The following is a 14581-nucleotide window of genomic DNA, read 5'->3' as shown; positions in this document are numbered from 1 at the left end:
GCTGTGTCGGAACTTTCAGACCGCATTGCTGTGTTGCTCTGGGGAAGGGACCCGTGTCCTACTCCCGTGTGCGACACGGCATTTGCGGTCTGAAAGTAGTATTAGAGACAACCTACTTCATGATTCATTAACTGAGATGTGTCCAATGTGGCCTTTGGGAAGCTGCCTCAGAACCTCTTGTGATCTGCATCTCCCGTTTCTCTGCAGCTGAGTCATAATAATTATTCCACAAGGGCTGTTGGCAGCCTCCAAGAGGTTCTGCAGCATCTGTGTTCAGTTAGTTTCTGGATGAAGGTTCTAGTGACCCAATGCTTAAATAAATGAGCTGCATAAATGTGGTGCACTCCATAAGTAGGCTCCGCCCACGTTCTACCCCTGTGGTGGAATGTGTAACAAGAGTGAGGAAATTCAAATAATTAGTTCAGAACACACCTAGATGTGATGTTTCCAGGGCAGGGCCTGGGGTCAATGGACATTTACCTAAAGTTGGGTATGATGTTTGAACTATGATGGTTGAACTTCAGGGTAGCAGGATTTTTTTTTTTTTTTTGGGGGGGGGGGGGGTGGTCAAATAATATTGCTCTGACCCATGCTGTGTTGAAGCCAGCTGACAAATGACCCATGGGGAGAGCAGCTAGTGTCAGGTGATCCCAGCTCTGCCCATGGTGCTGCGCCGCTACGCGTTTTACACCTGAAATATACAGTAGGTTGCAGCGCTTAGCAGTGACTTGTCAACATTCCAAAAGAGATTGCATCCAGCAGGGTTCGCATGCGCCCTCCAGCTGCTGTAGAACTACACATCCCAGAGTGTTCTAACACAGGTTTTTCTACTAGGACCTGCTAAAGCTGTGGCAGGGCATGCTGGGATGTGTAGTGGTACAACAGCTGTTGAATGGGCACTTGTTTATACCCTCTGGCATACAGTTTCTGATTGGTCATTAGGCTGTAAGCTCCTTTGGCTCAGGGACTGACAGAAATGACTAATGTCTGTAAAACGCTGCATAATATGGAGGTGGGGTGTCCCCCTCTGCTGGTGTTTCTAGCACAATATGGTGTGTATCCCAGCACTGATATGCAGACCAGACTCTGCTAAAGCTGCAGGGTGCTAGGATGAACACTAGGTTTAGTGACCTCAGTGTCCATTTATGGGTAGCACAGTGGTTAGCATTGCTCCCTGACAGTGCTGGGTCATGAAATCCGTTCTTATCTGGGGCAGCACGGATGGTGTAATAGTTAGCATTACTGCCTCACAGCGCTGAGGTCATGGGTTCATTACCCACCATGACCCTAACTGTGTGGAGTGCTTATGTTCTCCCCATGCTTGCGTGGGTTTCCTCCAGGTACTCCGGTTTTCTCGCACAATCAAAAAATAGACTGGTAGGTTAAATGGCTTCCAGCAAATATTAACCCAAGTGTGTTCGTGTACATGTGGTAGGGAATATAGATTGTAAGCTCCACTGGTGCAGGGACTGATGTGAATGCTCAAATATTCTCTGTACAGCGCTGCGGAATATGTGTGCGCTATATAAGAAACTGTTACTAAATACCTCCAGGGCCCGATCAGTCTTGAGTGCTATCACATACTGGGCGGGATGTACTAAGAAATGCACCAATGACCGCTCTCCTGATACGTTTGTCCTTTACGATTGGACTTACGGGTTTAGGACCCATAGCTTGGCACATGTGGGCAAGACGGAGCCATGTGCCACCACCAATTGACAGAGAACTGGCAAGTGACTGTTACCCCCAGTCGTGTGTATATCTCCCCACAGGAGAGTCTATGAAGTGAGCAGAGCCATCTCCCTACCAGCATCTGGTTAATGAATGAGTTGGTCGTTGTGGAGGTGTATTCATCTTCCTTCATTCAGTAGGAATGAGCCGCAGACAAAGGCCAGTGTTAATCATTGCCCTGGTTTCTAGTCAGCTCCCTCACCGAGGGACTCAGACCCCTTGTACAGTCACTGCTGACTTGGTACAGATGTGGTTACTTTTTGAAGTGTGGGTTCAACCCAGTTGCTGGTGTAATGGCTGGCCCAGTGACTAACACATCTGTTTGGAGGCCTGTGTTCATCTGAGGCAGGCATGTCAAACCTGCGACCCTCCAGCTGTTGTGAAACTACACATCCCAGCATGCCTTGCCATAGTTTTGCTATTAGGGAATGCTAAAACTATGGCAAGACATGCTGGGACGTGTAGTTTCACAACAGGACCAATGTTCTCTGGAGATTTGGTAGATATATCAAGCATGCTCGATATTAATTGCTGAGCGATAGCTACTGGGGTGCCACACATCGCTAGTCTAGTCAGATTGCTTAGAAAATGCCCTGAACGCCTCATGAGTAGGCACCATTATTTTACCTAGTAATGTGTGAGAGGTGCTGTGGCACATACAGGACCAAGCGGGCAAGGCTGGCACAGAGTGCACTGCCACCCTGTTAAGAAAGGAGGGGGTCCTGCGTACAGTCTCTGTATGGGCGCTCTCCTTTCTAGCAACCAATCAAATGCTTTCTTTCACTATTCACCTGGAAGTTGAGAGAGAAAAGCTAATAGTTCATTGTTTGCTGTGTCTCTATTTAATCATTAGGGTGTGAGGCCTGTATGTCTGCACCAAAAGTAGAGTAGGCCATGTCAGGGCTCGTACCATGTTTGATGACAGTATTATGAGGAGCACTGACAAGTGCCCCTCATAGTGATCCCTATTTTTAAGTCTTGGGGATATCGTGGCTACTCGACAACTGTCCTGCTGCATTCCGCAAATATTTGTAAAGCCTACAAAATGGCTACTGCTATTGTGTGCAGATGACGAATGCTCCGTCCTCCCTTAAGGACAGTTTGACAGGTCCACTCTACAACACACCAATGTGCGCTGCACACAATAGGTTTGTGTAGGATCTGTGTGTTGCAGAACAATCCTGGGCTATTACAGGATCGCAATTGCAGCGTCGGCAGTGAGTCATTATTTCTGTGGTGTACTATTTTCTGCTTCCCGCACTAATTCCAGACGCGAGGCTTTCCAAGGATAATTAGCATTTTTGTTTCTGTCTTAATACATCTCCAGAGTGTTAATTAGTAAAACACAAACACCGAGACCAAACCCGTCCACTTATGTAGTCTTTTGTCTTCAAAAATTCATATTTATCATTTTTTATTTATAAGCTATTTTAACCCTACGTACAGAGACTATATTTAAATCGCGGCTTTTTGTTTTTGATAAAATGTTATATATAGTACTAGCTGTTTATATCCTGTGCAAATATTCAGTGGAAATGATAAATCTAATGGGCCGTGCCAATGGTAAACAGGACTTAGATCGCACCTGTTTTTTTCAATTATTATTATTTTATGTCCTCTATCTCTTATCTGGCTAATATTGACATTGCTTTTCTTATAGATAACCAAAGAACGTATTTATTTTGTCTGTACCGTGTCGCATAAAATAACTTTGTAGACTCTTTCGGGGGATGTGTCATGTCGGCATCCATCGATGCGGCATGTCGGTGAAAGACAACATATGTACAATGTGTCAGGTCGCTGTATAAAGGCCTCCGCTCTCCCTCTTGTGTGTTCATCTGGGGAAATGTCCCCTCATCACTATGTGGAATGTTTGCAGCCAATTTGCATTCCACTCATGGGACAAATTCCTGCGGCTGTGACCGAGGGTCTTCCCTGGTGACACTGAGTTTGTATTTCCACCGCCACCCACTGCCTCTGTACATTCCCCTCTAGTTATTCCTGATTCAGGGTTAAGTGCTCATCATGGACACACAAAAACAAAATGGAGGATCCGAGTGCTTTTACGGCAAGGTGAAATATCTCCTGTGTTTCGCGGAAACAGGAATAATAGGCCCTGTGGGGAATGATATGGGCCTGTGTAACACTGGTATCTGAGGTAACGATCTACACATCTGCCATTCTTATTGGAAGTCTATCGGTCATACGACATATAGCATTCCCAATAACCTACAAAATGGCCCCCTTCTACCATGTACGAAATCCTCTGTTCATAGTCTTCCCATAGTGCATGACCGCAATAACCTTAGAACCTCAAAACACCCTGCTCATCAGTTACCATTGGTGACTGGAACAAATTAAGTGAGATCTCTAGGAGAATAGCATTTTTTACCTGGCAAATAGGGTCACATTTGAAAGCTCGAGAATCTGGGGTGCACCCCTGAGTATTCTTTTTGAGCTTCATGCAAATGGCAGGTGTTGAACCTTCTAAGATGCCACCTCCACATGTTTGCCTGAGGTTCTGGAAAGCCATTATTGGTGTGGGTGGTAATGGGAATGGTATGCTGAGGGAATTGCCTAGGGTACCGAAACACCTTGCACCGGCCCTGGGTGTCTGACATAGAAGCCAAGGGGCCTGCTAAAGATCTGACTTGCAAATGAGGCCCCATGTGTAAGTTTACACTGGGTCCATTGTGGAAAATAGCATTGTGAGCTGTAGGTAACCCTTTGCAATTCATCTTGAACTAAAATGTTGCTGGATAGCGCGGTAGTTTAACGTAAGTACGTTTAATTTATATAGCGCACCTTCTCCAACAGGACTCAGGGCGGGATTCTCTAAAATCCGCAGCCCTCTTCGCCGGGCATCGCATTTATAATGACCGCATATTCTCTAGCGCTGCGGTAAAAAGCCCATAGGCTTCTGCAGGGAACCGCCAGCTTTTGCTGGCGATTCCCTCCGCAGCGGTGACACTGCGGAGGGAGGTTAGAGAATACAGAAATGCGGTAAAAACCCCGATAACGGGGTTTTTACCGCATTTCTGTAATAGAGAATCTCGCCCTCAGTGAGGTGACGCAACGGTGGCATACATTTGTTATGTGTTGAAAAGCCCACAAGATGGCTGCCGGCACTGGGTATAGGCGACCGATCCACTTTAAACCTCTTGCAGGTGTACTGCTGGTTGGTAGGGCGGTATGGATTTGACATTTCTTGAGGCCTTAGAAAGGCAGCCATGTCTTACCAAGTTGGTGTGTCGTTGCGGCAACATTAATAAGAAAAATCCCTCGTTCATGTTTGCAAATGAAACAAGAAAGAAAGGTGAGGCTGTTTGTACAGTAATATGCAACCAGCTTCTGTTTCTCATTGTACTGCAGTCATTTCTGTTATAAACCCATATCTTGTCTTTTATTAGGGAACTCTCAGCTGGTTCCAGAGTACAACTCCCACCATCCGCCGTAAAGACCAAGCAATAGCTGAGGGTGTTTGTGCATAGGTATATTGGCTTTTTTATAAGTCTGTACTAATTTAGATGCTGCATATATATTTAGGGATAAAATATAAAATGGCATCCATGTCACCATTCGCTAAATAGTGTTCATTCTAGCAACCGCTATCTTTGAAAACCCATGCAGTTCCTCTTCCCTGCCTGGCGTGTCTCTGTCTGCCATAGTGCCTTTAGCACAGTGTGGTCTGTATATCAGCACTGATATACAAGCCAGACCTATGCTAGAAACACCACAGCAGACAGCGACACCTCAGGCAGGAAAGAGGAACTGCATGGGTTTTCAAAGATGGCGGTTGCTAGAATGAACACTACTATATTCAGCGCTTATTCCTGTGATGTCATATATTTATATTGCATTTATTTGGTTAATGCTATAAGTTGCCATTTTAAGTAGAGTTTTCATTGCAGCGCACCGCCTACTTATATTTATTGTTGATCATAGACAAAGGGGTGAGGAAACATTCTTTTTCTTTTCCTATTACTTTTTTTTGAGTACCTTGTGTTTCTGGACATAAATGGCGCCTGATCTAATAATTTCTGAGAGGTTCCACCTGACCATAAAAGGCGCACACTGGGTGGGCCAGGCTGTTGTTTGCGGACACAATCACTGGGTTATTTTCCTTTTCATTCCATCTTGAGTGGAAGCCACAATTAGAGAAACTCTCTGAAAGACCGTAGCTTCTCCCCCTACCGGGCTTCCCCATGCGAGCCGCTTTACAGATCCCACTCCTGGTGTTTGATGGACTGAAACAAGGGCTAATGTCCCTTCCCAATGAGTCGGTGAGGAGAACACTGCTCCAAATCAAGTGTCTCTGCTGGAGGCCCGAGAGGCTTCGTTCCCTGCCGCCTGGCGATTTGAGCTGCAATATGGCTCTGTTTGTACACATTCAGGCTTCGTCCTATTCAGCAAGGCCCAGCAGGAGAAGGAACAGGCTAATGCTATTAGTTTGGAGAGAGTGAAAGTGTGTGCGCGGTGGAGAAGAAAATCCTTCTTTATGCGTTTTATCGTCCTCCATATTACAGGGGGAGGAATGTAAAAGGGATGGGGGCAGTATCTCCACATACAGATGTTGCACCAAAACACACCCGCAGTGCAAAATCTCCATTCTGCAACATCACCGCTCAGTGCTATTCTATGAGCCGCAAGCGTGTAGTGACAGGGTCGCACCGTTCACCATGGACGTGGCGGTTGGCACAACTTCCAGCGTGGCTACATCTGTATTTTACAGCCTTTATCAGGATTGCATAAAAAAAAAAAAAAGAACATTCATCGTAATGCGTTGGGCTGTAGTAATCTCTGTAGCATGAAACTTGACTGAAGGCTTTGAGACGAGAAATCTGATTGGCTTTTCTGGTTTCAGAGTTGTTGGCGCATTCTGGCTCGATACGCAGGTGACCTTTTTGGTACGGAAAGGATTAAGGGCCTTATTTTGGTTCATTCTTTCTGACAAAATCCTTCTTAGATGGACAAAACCATGTGCACTGCAGGGGGGGCAGATGTAACATGTGCAGAGAGAATTAGATTTGGGTGAGTAATTTTGTTTCTGTGCAGGGAAAATACTGACTGCTTTATTTTTACACTGCAAAATAGATCTCACTTTGAAGTAAAAACCCACCCAAATCTAATTCTTTCTGCACATGTTACATCTGCCCACCTGCAGTGCACATGGTTTTGCCCATCTAAGAAGGATTTTGTCAGAAAGAATGAACCAAAATAAGGCCCTAACTGAGGTATTGCTAGACATTTACTTTTGGTTAATGCTTATATTGCATAGGCAGCCATTTTTTAAAAACACGTTTTTTGTTTTTGTTTTTTTTTGTCTGGGCAATATTGTGGATGTTATGTGTTCGTTTGCCAAGTGTCATAAAATTGAAATAAAACAAATAAAATCATTTTAAATTGGATAACACTGCAATCATATTTGTTTTTTTTCTTACGGTGTAGCACAATATCGCCAACATCATAGGCAGAAATGCTAATCGCCACAAGCCAAGGGCCTAACACAAATCCGGTCATCAGTGGTTTTTAATTGGGTCACATTAGTTACACCTCATCCTGTACAAGATTGCCTCCTCCCTCCATCTCCTCAACACGAGGCGACATTTCAGAAATAGATCCTAATTAATAAAAAAGAATTCCCTGTTGGAGGGAGTAATCCCAATATATAGTGCAAACGTGTCATTGTACACTGTGGGTTCAGTGCTCACGCCATGAACCGCTTTTTGGGCCTTGCAGGCCATCGAGGCCTGGTGGCTAGTTTTTTGGTATGAAGTGGTGTCAGCAGGGATACCTTCGTTACTTCTCTCATGGTCATAGTGTCAACAGTGTGGTGGAATAGAAGACTGTGTGTAATTTGACAGCGGTATATGCTGGTGCCGGTTGTTTGGTATGACAGAGCAGTATATGGGGGCACAGTTATTATTTTACATGACAGTGGTATATGGTGGCACAGTTTGATTACTGCAGTACTACCACAGCACAGGGGAAAGCGAATGTGATGCTTAGTATGATAGTAGGAAGCCCTAGTAGCACGGTCTGGTTACAGTACATCTGTAATGAAAGGAATCCCAGGGATTTATATGACCTATCTAGGAATGATATGACAGAACCGTATATAATGGTATTGGCCAGCGCAGTTCTGGGTTCTTATGTATTATCTGGGCTCCCATGTTAAATGCACCCCATTTTTTCATACCCCTACTATCCAACTACACATGGAGTTGATTCTATATATAGTGTGGCGAGCCACCGTGCCCGAAGCGTGGCGAGCGGACGCGGTCTCATAAGAAAAACGAGAGCCCAGATATTACATAAGTACCCAGTTCTGGGTTCTTTTACAGCAGCTTAAACAGACTGAACCTTGCAATCCCATTAAGTCTGTTGGGGGGAAAAGTACAGATTTTATAACTGAGGATTACATCCGACTCCTGACTGCAGAGTCCTGTAAAAAGTTTTTTTCCCCCTGAGGGTTTTTTTTTTTTTTTTTGTATAGAAAGAAAACTAGTTTCACCAGACTATCGGATGACGGCCTGTGTGCTCACACATATACACACAAAGATCTGACCGTCTCCGGAATTCCTTGTTTTTTTCCCATATTTCTATGTGCCAAGCATAGATTTAAAGTAGGGATAAGCGGGCTCGGATTTCCACGCGAACGTCGACAATCCGAGCCTGGATCCGAGCTTCCCGCCTGACTCTGATCCGGCCGCGCGGGCAAGACGTCATCGGATTCTCGCGCCCGCCATCTTCGCTCCAGTCTAGGAGAGGGTATATTGGTGGTGCTGCTGCTGGGGCTTGAACTTTAACTGAAGTTGTCGCTGGGGCTCCCTCAGTGCTGCTTAGGGTGGGATCACCCTAGCAAGGAGGACAGTCAGCTGTGTAACTACTGCAGTCAGTGTAAAGTAAACTAGTGAACTGATTCTGCTGTGTGTAACTAACTGTGTACTTGTAGTACTACTGTCTCCTCTGTGCTGGGGCCTACCTCTGGTGCTGTGCTGTATATTATATAATATTATATTCTATATATAGTCCACTGGTGCTGCTAGTGTCTGCACTGAATAGAGGCTGCCAGTACCTACTCTGTCCACTGGTGCCACTGACAGTGCTGCTGCCTACCTACCTAGGCTATTATATTTAATTCATACATTATACCTGTCCTGCAGTTCTGTAATACATTCCAGGCTGCTGGTGCCCTGCCAACCAATACCTACCTACTGCAATATAATTATTATAATCTCATTCTGATGGTGCCTAGTACTGCCGCATCTACCTGTCTGGTGCCTAGTACTGCCGCATCTACCGGTCTGGTGCCTAGTACTGCCGCATCTGCCGGTCTGGTGCCTAGTACTGCCGCATCTACCTGTCTGGTGCCTAGTACTGCCGCATCTGCCGGTCGGGGGCCTAGTACTGCCGCATCTGCCGGTCTGGGGCCTAGTACTGCCGCATCTGCCGGTCTGGGGCCTAGTACTGCCGCATCTGCCGGTCTGGGGCCTAGTACTGCCGCATCTGCCGGTCTGGTGCCTAGTACTGCCGCATCTGCCGGTCTGGTGCCTAGTACTGCCTCATCTGCCGGTCTGGTGCCTAGTACTGCCTCATCTGCCGGTCTGGTGCCTAGTACTGCCGCATCTGCCGGTCTGGTGCCTAGTACTGCCTCATCTGCCGGTCTGGTGCCTAGTACTGCCTCATCTGCCGGTCTGGTGCCTAGTACTGCCTCATCTGCCGGTCTGGTGCCTAGTACTGCCTCATCTGCCGGTCTGGTGCCTAGTACTGCCTCATCTGCCGGTCTGGTGCCTAGTACTGCCTCATCTGCCGGTCTGGTGCCTAGTACTGTCTCATCTGCCGGTCTGGTGCCTAGTACTGCCTCATCTGCCGGTCTGGTGCCTAGTACTGCCTCATCTGCCGGTCTGGTGCCTAGTAGTGCCGCTGGTGCCTAGTACTGCCGCATCTGCCGGTCTGGTGCCTAGTACTGCCTCATCTGCCGGTCTGGTGCCTAGTACTGCCTCATCTGCCGGTCTGGTGCCTAGTACTGCCTCATCTGCCGGTCTGGTGCCTAGTACTGCCGCATCTGCCGGTCTGGTGCCTAGTACTGCCGCATCTGCCGGTCTGGTGCCTAGTACTGCCTCATCTGCCGGTCTGGTGCCTAGTACTGCCTCATCTGCCGGTCTGGTGCCTAGTACTGCCTCATCTGCCGGTCTGGTGCCTAGTACTGCCGCATCTGCCGGTCTGGTGCCTAGTACTGCCGCATCTGCCGGTCTGGTGCCTAGTACTGCCTCATCTGCCGGTCTGGTGCCTAGTACTGCCTCATCTGCCGGTCTGGTGCCTAGTACTGCCTCATCTGCCGGTCTGGTGCCTAGTACTGCCGCATCTGCCGGTCTGGTGCCTAGTACTGCCGCATCTGCCGGTCTGGTGCCTAGTACTGCCTCATCTGCCGGTCTGGTGCCTAGTACTGCCTCATCTGCCGGTCTGGTGCCTAGTACTGCCTCATCTGCCGGTCTGGTGCCTAGTACTGCCGCATCTGCCGGTCTGGTGCCTAGTACTGCCGCATCTGCCGGTCTGGTGCCTAGTACTGCCTCATCTGCCGGTCTGGTGCCTAGTACTGCCTCATCTGCCGGTCTGGTGCCTAGTACTGCTGGTCTGGTGCCTAGTACTGCCGTATCTGCCGGTCTGGTGCCTAGTACTGCCGTATCTCATTCTCTATATATACTACCTGCCTGTCTGGTGCCTAGTACTGCCGTATCAGTCTAGGGGTGCCCCCATGTGTGCTATATCAGCCCAAATGGTTCCCGCATGTGTGCCATTTAATTCTAGGGGTGAGCCAAGTCTGCCGTATAATTCATGGGGCGCTGCCAAGTGTGCTGTATTAGTCCAGGAGTGATGCTAAGAGTTCCGTATCAGTCCAGGGGTGATGCTAAGTGTGCCATATCAATCTAGTGTTTGTGCTGCACACTTGTGTGGCTTAGCATAGTTATCCAGCTACCTCGGTGCAACCTTTTGACCAATGGGCTTCTACCGCATCCCACCGCCGCCACGCATCGCCCCCTCACCTGTGTCCGGGCAGCACATCGCTGTGCTGCCCGGACCGGTGACCTCCTCCCTGCATTGATCCTCTTCCGGGTGCAGGGAGGAGAGCCCGGCGCAGTAGCAGCAGCGCCGGGTGTGTGAGGGAGGGGGAAGCCGCTGGGACCCGGCGACTCTCACCGCAAAGGACAGCTCTCAACGCAAGAGCTGTCCTTTGCTATAATTATCACATATGTTAGAACATATGCGATAATTATAAATGCGATTGGCGGCGAAGGGGGGCGGAGATTCTTACAGAATCTCCCCCTTTTTATGTTTAAAAAAAAAAAAAATCAGAACCCAAAACGTTTATGGGGTGTTTTGGCAAAACCCTTTAGAACCCAAAACCTGAAAATAATCAGAACCCAAAACGTTTATGGGGTGTTTTGGCAAAACCCTTTAGAACCCAAAACCTGAAAATAATCAGAACCCAAAAAGCTAAAAGTGGTCGGTGCACATCCCTAATTTAAAGAACACAGGGCCCCAACTGTCACTTTTCAAACATGACAAGAGAAAAAAGCAAGTAGTGTGTGTTGCGCAATTATTAGCAGCTGGCACAGGGTTTTGTCAAGAACCCAATAATGTTATATTGTATAAAGAAATGGTGGTGTGCCAGCGCTTGCTGTATTAATAATTAATAACACGGTTCTCTTAAATAAATAATTTTTATATATAAAAAATATGAAAAGTATACATATAATTATACAAATATGAAAAATAAAAAATTATAAAATATCTCGTAGTTATGTGAATCAATTAGTAGATCTTTTTGCTTTTTAGAGGTACCAATAGTCCCAAATAGGGGAAGGGTGATGGAGCTGACAATTATATTACCATCCTCTTTCTCTGGTCATTCTGTTAGCCAGGTGCTGTGACGACTGTGGTTCTTGTTTGCCTTATGTTTTCAAAGGCTCAAGGATCCCAATGAAAAGTCCTCCTTTGCTTGGAAATTAGGGATGATGCTGTAACCCATAAACTTGAAACGTCCAAGTGATACAAGGGGATTTCACGGGATGAATGCCGAACCAAGTCACTTCTTTTTAGCAGGATGTAGTCAGCAGTGTTTGTAGGCTCAACGCGTTTCCCCGGAACCTCCGGCTTCCTCAGGAGCACTGAGTTTAGTTGAAATACCCCAGACAGACAGGCAGCCATTTTGTGTGCTGAGCCAATTTCCACAGGTAAAGAAACTACTCTGGGGTGGACGTTACCAGAGAGTGGCTAGGATGACTGTATTTCCCTCACAAATAGCCTGCGCTAGTGTGCATATATGTGACATAAATAATTATCATTGAAATCTTTAAATCTGGTCTTTACAATACTCCTGTTTGTTGTCTGAGGTGCACCATGGGTAACGGCGTTGGAAAACCTATTAATACTCAAATCTTTCGGAAGCATTATGTTCTGGAAGTCTAAAAATACTCCGAAAAATGTTCCTAGTGCGTTTTTACCTGAGTGTTCTTTGCATTAATGTGTATCGTTTGGGGGGCGTTCGAAGCATTTGATAATGCTTCTAGCCGCAATAAAAATGATTGTGGCAGATGTATTAAGCAGCCTGGTGAAGAGCGACAATGGGAGGTGATAACGCACCAGCCAGTCAGTTCCTAACTAATTTTTCAAACATAGCTGATTGGCTGGTGCATTATCACCTTCCACCTCATGTCTTCACCATGTTTAATACATCTGCCCCACCAACCTGGACGTTGCACGTTCCTGCGGATTGGAAATGTATTTGTTTTTTTCCGTATGGAACCGTTATCTATCTTTATTGTGTGTACCTTGTTGGATCATTTTATGGGCGAAGCTGTAAAACCATTAGAAGATGGGTCATAAAAGATATAATTTTTCCTCTTTATTGTACCAATTTCAGGAACATAAAATGTGATGGTAGATATGGTGTCTGAGGCTTCCCTGTGGAATAAATGCAGACACCTGTCTGTTTTCTCTTCGGTCATATACAATTTTTTATCCCCCCCCCCCCCCCCCCTCCATGTTGTTTGCGTGTCTCCTATTTACCCCCCAGACTCTGCAGCTTTTTCACTATGACAAAGCAAAAAAGGATCTTCTTTAGAAGCAGTTTTGGTGTTGCAGCGTGACATTGCTGGCGGAGCGTGTGGCTGCACAGTGACAGGGGAAGGGAACAGGTAAGGAGAGGATTGTGTTCACTCACGGTATGTACAAACATTTGTGGCATATCACAAACTCCATTCACCTGTGAGATGGAAGCCCCACTGCTCTATGCTACTGCTGCGGTGCAGTGATGGGAGGGGGGGTGGAGGAGGCAGCAGGAATACACAGACTGGAGGTAGGAAGAGCCGCCTCATATGCAGCCCTGTCCTCACTGACCCATCCCTCATCTCCTGATATACTCTGTGCTGCTGGGGACCCTGCTCCTCCCACTATATAACCCTCAGTCTGTGGCTTCCTGCTGCCTCCATTCCCCTCCTCACATCATGTCACTGCCCCTGTCACATGCAGCCCTGTCCTCACTGACACATCCCTCATCTCCTGATATACTCTGTGCTGCTGGGGACCCTGCTCCTCCCACTATATAACTCTCAGTCTGCGGCTTCCTGCTGCCTCCATTCCCCTCCTCACATCATGTCACTGCCCCTGTCACATGCAGCCCTGTCCTCACTGACACATCACTCATCTCCTGAGATACTCTGTGCTGCTGGGGACCCTGCTCCTCCCACTATATAACTCTGTCTGTGGCTTCCTGCTGCCCCCATTCCCCTCCTCACATCATGTCACTGCCCCTGTCACATGCAGCCCTGTCCTCACTGACACATCACTCATCTCCTGATATACTCTGTGCTGCTGGGCACCCTGCTACTCCTACTATATAACTCTCAGTCTGTGGCTTCCTGCTGCCACCATTCCCCCCCTCACATCATGTCACTGCCCCTGTCACATGCAGCCCTGTCCTCACTGACCCATCACTCATCTCCTGATATGCTCTGTGCTGCTGGTGACCCTGCTCCTCTCACTATATAACTGTCTGTGGCTTCCTGCTGCCGCCATTCCTCACCTCACATGCAGCCCTGTCCTCACTATATTTATCATGTCATATTTGTGGCTAATTCCCCCGAAAACACCCATTTTCAGGGGTTAGCGGCATATAAGTATCCCCCAAATGTATCACTGAGGGACCACAGCAGGAATCTCCGCTCACAGCCGCTCTCCCTGTAGGTTACTATGAGGGATGCTGGCCAATGTGTTAACGGTCAGCATAGCAGTGTGTCGCTGGGCTACCGCTATGCTAAGATGGGGGAAGCCTATGGGCTACAGACTGCACTGCCTGCGGGGCAGAGAGTCAGCCAGAGGACAGCACTAACCACACATGTGCAGACACCCGGTGATGCAGAGTGCAGGGATGGGCGGGTTTCGGAGCCCCTGTCCCTGCGCCTGCAGGATGATGCATTCAACCGAAAGGATTGCATATGCAACACAATGGTAAAGGGCCCCAATAACAGGAGCACACAGGTCTGGAATGGCCGTCACCATTCACCATTTCTAGAGCCATATCATGAAATACTTTGTGCTGCTGTGGTCAGTCTGATTTGAAGGCTCTCCTTTCCTCTAAGTATAATTCTCTTTTAAGTGGCTCACAAGCAATTGTGATGGGTCCCGTATGCATAAGCTCACAACCAATCATATTCTAGCTATAAAATAAGTGGGCCCTGGTTGCTATGGGCTTCACCACTTATCTGTAATTGGTTGGACAATCCTCCCCCACCAGTATTTGACAGCCCTTTTGTGTATTGATGTTCTTCGCTTATGGTATCGCAAT

The 14581-nt window shown here is 47.3% G+C and overlaps 1 protein-coding gene across 3 annotated transcripts in view; it reads left to right on the top strand.

The window, feature by feature from the left end:
- Positions 1–14581, top strand: part of VANGL2 (VANGL planar cell polarity protein 2) — a 77336-nt gene that overhangs the window by 24222 nt on the left and 38533 nt on the right. Inside the window, exon 1 of one of the 3 annotated variants that reach the window (XM_083167277.1) lies at positions 5206–5222. The exons of the other annotated variants lie outside the window; for them this stretch is intronic. The gene's annotated coding sequence lies outside the window, so the exon portion shown is untranslated. Of the gene's footprint in view, positions 1–5205; positions 5223–14581 lie in introns of those variants that run through there. 3 annotated transcript variants of the gene reach the window in all.

The sequence above is a fragment of the Crinia signifera genome, chromosome 12 (genome assembly GCF_055691185.1).
Source record: "Crinia signifera chromosome 12, ASM5569118v1, whole genome shotgun sequence".
Taxonomy (NCBI): domain Eukaryota; kingdom Metazoa; phylum Chordata; class Amphibia; order Anura; family Myobatrachidae; genus Crinia; species Crinia signifera.
This window is presented reverse-complemented; position numbering and strand designations above follow the sequence as displayed.